The sequence below is a fragment of the Pongo pygmaeus genome, chromosome 18, assembly GCF_028885625.2.
Source record: "Pongo pygmaeus isolate AG05252 chromosome 18, NHGRI_mPonPyg2-v2.0_pri, whole genome shotgun sequence".
Classification (NCBI taxonomy): Eukaryota; Metazoa; Chordata; class Mammalia; order Primates; family Hominidae; genus Pongo; species Pongo pygmaeus.
This window is the reverse complement of record NC_072391.2, coordinates 68,980,442-68,984,755: the sequence shown is the minus strand read 5'-3', so window position 1 is coordinate 68,984,755 and position 4,314 is coordinate 68,980,442. Positions and strand designations below refer to the sequence as shown.

General features: G+C 38.2%; 1 non-coding gene across 1 annotated transcript; it reads left to right on the top strand.

The window, feature by feature from the left end:
• Nucleotides 1-978: 978 nt before the first annotated feature.
• Nucleotides 979-1,040, top strand: LOC129016386 (U7 small nuclear RNA). Its single transcript, XR_008494791.1, has one exon. It is a non-coding gene; the product is annotated as a U7 small nuclear RNA (small nuclear RNA).
• The last annotated feature ends 3,274 nt before the right edge of the window (nucleotides 1,041-4,314 follow it).

Here is a 4,314-nt window from a genome sequence, read left to right as displayed (position 1 = left end):
TGCTTAATCAGTTAAAGGGAAACCACAGACAAAGAACTATGGAAAATCAGAAAAACAATGTATAAGGCCTGGCACAATGATGTACACCTGTAATCCTAGTGCTTTGGGAGGCTAAGGTGGGAGGATCACTTGGGGCCAGGAATTTCAGACCAGTGTGGTCAATATAACAAGACCCCCAATCTGTACAAAAATTTAAAAAAAAAAATTAGGTCTGGTGGCACATATCTGTAGTCCTAGCCACTTGAGAAACTGAGGCAGGAAGATCCCTTGAACCCAGAAGTTTGAGGCTGAATTGACACTGTACTCCAGCCTGAGTCACAAGAGTAAGACCCTGTCTCTTAAAAAAAAAAAAGAAGAAAAAAAAAAGAATGTACAAATAGGGCATATCAATAAAAAGATAAAAGTTATAAAAAAGGAATCAAATAGAAATTCTGAACATAAAAGTACAGTAGGTTAAATGGAAATTCACCAGAGGAGTTCAATTGCAAATATGAGTAGGCAAAAGAGAAAATTACCAAACTTGAGATAAGGCTATTGAAATTATGCAATTTAAAGAGCAGAAGGGAAAAAGAATGAAGAAAAAGGAACAGAACCTTAGGGATTTGTGGGACACCATCAAGCGTACCAGCACATGCATCATGGAAGTGTCAGGAGGGATGAGAGAGAAAAAAACAAAAAATATTTCCCAAATTTGGTGAAAGACGTGAATATATTCATCCAAAAACTTAAACATTAAGCAAGATGAAGTCAAAGAGATCCACAGTAAGACATGTTATACTCAAATTCTACAAAGCAAGAGAATCTAGAAGGCAAAAGGAGCTAACTCTTCAGGTAGAAGGAATCCTCAATAAGATTAACATTGGATTTCTCATCAAAAACTATGGAGGCCAGAAGGAAGTGGGATGGCATATTTAAAATAGTAAAAGAAAATAACTGAGAAGTCTATATTTGGAAAAACTGTCCTTCAAGAGTGGAGAAAAGTATTACAGCTGTTTTAGAATTTGTGTAGCTGGTTCCTAGTCTTCACTGGAAGCACCCTCCACTCCTAAAAAAAAAATGGAGAAACAATTATGATATTTTCAGATGAACAGACTCTGGGGGAATTTATTACTAGTACACTTGCTTTACAAGAAATGGTAAAGGGAGTCTTTCAGGCTGAAATGAAAACCATGTGAACAAATAACACTAGTAAAGGTAACTACTAGTAAAGGTAACTACACTAGTAAAGGTAACTACACAAGTAAATATAAAAGCAGTATTGTATTTTTGGTTTGTGATGTTTCATTTTACTATGTAATTTAAAGGATAAATGCATAAAACAATAATTTTAGATTTGTGTTAATAGTATATGATGTAAAAATATGTTACCTGTGACAATATAGAGATGGACATGTATAGGAATAGTGTGTGTGTGTGTGTGTGTGTGTGTGTGTGTGTGTGTATAATTGAAACAAAGTTGACATTATTCAAACTAGGTCATTATAACTTTAAGATATTAATTGTAATCCCCAAAGTAACCACAAAGAAAATAATGTACACACACATCAAAATGGTACACTACAAAATATGAACTAAATATGTATATTTTTAAGTGATGATGGAATTGAGGTTAAAAAAAACATGTAAGATATATAGAGAACAAATAGCTAAATGATAGCAGTGAGTCCTTATCAGTAATTATTTTGAAAGTAGTTGAATTCAACTCTGCAATTTAAAGGCGAATATTGTCAGAATTGGAAAAACACAATCCATCTATATACTGTCTACAAGAGACTCTCTTTCAATACAAAGAAACAAAGAAGTTAAAAGAAGAACGGGAAAAGATAGTCTATGCAAGTGGTAATCAAAAGAAAGCTGAGGTGGCTATATTAGTGTCAGAAAAATAGACTGGGTTTTTTATGTTGTTGTTTTTTTTCGAGACAAAGTCTCGCTCTTGTCCCCCAGGCTGGAGTGCAGTGGTATGATCTTGGCTCACGGCAACCCATGCCTCCTGGGTTCAAGCGATTCTGTTGCCTCAGCCTCCCAAGTAGCTGGGATTACAGGCACCTGCCACCACACCCGGCTAATTTTTGTATTTTTAGTAGAAACAGGGTTTCACCTTGTTGGCCAGGCTGGCCTTGAACTTCTGACCTGAGGTGATCCGCCCGCCTCGGCCTCCCAAATTGCTGGTATTACAGGTGTGAGCCACTGTGCCTGGCCAAATAGACTGTTTTTTTTTTTTTAGATAGAGTCTTGCTCTTTCGCTCAGGCTGGAGTGCTGTGGTGTGATCACAGCTCACTGCAGCCTCAACCTCCCAAGCTCAAATGATCCTCCTACCTCAGCCTCCTGAGTAGTTTGAACCACAGGCATGTGCCACCACCACACCTGGTTATTAAAAAAAAAATTATCTGTAGAGACAGGATTTCTCAATGTTGCCAGGCAGGTATCAAACTCCTGGGCTCAAGTGATCCACCTGGCTTGGCCTCCCAAAGTGCTGGGATTATAGCCATGAGCCACTGTGCCCAGCCAGAAAAATAGACTTTAAGCCAATAAGTTACAGGAAACAAAGAACATTATTTCTTTATAAAAGGTTGAATTTGTCAAGAGTATATTATAAACATATATAGCAAAGTTTTGAAATATATGAAGCAAATATTGATAAAATATAAGGAAGAAATAGATTGTTCTACAGTGGTAGTTGGATACTTCAATATCTCACTTTCAATAATGGATTGAAACAACAGCCACACAGGAGATCAATAAGGAAATGGAGGCCTTGAACAACAACAACATAAACCATGTAGACCTAAGAGACATAAATATCACTTTCCTTCACTTCCAGTAACAGCAGAATACACATTTTTCTTCAGGTGCCCTTGGAACATTCTCCTGGATATATCCCATATGGTAGGCCTCAAAGGAAGTCCTAATAAGTTTTTATTTTTATTTTTTTTTTGAGACAGAGTTTTGCTCTTGTTGCCCAGGCTGAAGTGCAATGGTGTGGTCTCAGCTCAGTGCAGCCGCCGTCTCCCAGGTTCAAGCAATTAATTGTTCCTGGAGAAGATAATTTGTATGATTTCAATCTTAAAAATTTATTAAGGGCTGGGCACGGTGGCTCACGCCTGTAATCCCAACGCTTTGGGAGGCTGTGGCAGGTGGATCATCTGAGGTCAAGAGTTCAAGACCAGCCTGACCAACATGGTGAAACCCCATCTCTATTAAAAATATTTTAAAAAATTAGCCAGGTCTTTTGGCGGGCACCTGTAATCCCAGCTACTCAGGGGGCTGAGGCACAAGAATCGCTTGAAACCAGGAGGCAAAGGTTGTAGTGAGCTGAGATCTCACACTCTATCCACAACAGAGTGAGACTCTGTCTCAAATAAGAAAGAAGGCCGGGCGTGGTGGCTCATGCCTGTAATCCCAGCACTTTGGGAGGCCGAGGCAGGTGGATCACGAGGTCAGGAGATCGAGACCTTCCTGACTAACACAGTGAAACCCCGTCTCTACTAAAAATACAAAAATTAGCTGGGTGTGGTGGTGGGTGCCTGTAGTCCCAGCTACTCGGGAGGCTGAGGCAGGAGAATGGCATGAACCCTGGAGGTGGAGCTTGCAGTGAGCTGAGATCACACCCCTGCACTCCACCCTGGGCGACAGAGTGAGACTGTGTCTCAAAAAAAAAAAAAGAGAAAAGAAAAATGAAATCTCTGATAGAAAGCAAACTGGAAAATTCACAACTATGCAACATTCAGAAAACAAACTGCTGTATAACAAATAGGTCAAGGAAGAAATCACAAGGGCTTCCCTCTTTGGAAAGAAATGAGAAGAAAAATATCACAAGGGAAATTAGAAAATCCTTTGAGACAAAACTAAAACACAATATGCCAGAAATTATGGATGTGGGGAAAGCAGTGCTAAGAGGAAATTTTATAGCTATAAATGTCTCCATTTAAAAAGAAGAAAGAGCTCCAATAACCTAAGTACATACCTTAAGGAATGAGTAAAAAAGGAGCAAACTAAACTCAAAGCTAGAAGGGAGAAAATAATAAATATGAGAACAGAGAGAAATGGAGAATAGAAAGACAGAAAAATTAACAAAGCAAAACCTGGTTCTTTGAAAAGATAAAATTGATAAACCTTTAACTAGACTGGCTAAGAAAAAAAGAACTCAAATTATTAAAATCAAATGAAAATGGGGACATTACTGCTAACTTTACAGAAATGAAAAAGGATTGTGAGAGAGTACTATGAAAAGTTGTATACCAACAAATATTATGCTAACAAATTGGATAACCTAGTTGAAATGGCCATGTTCCTAGAAAGATGCAAAGTACCAA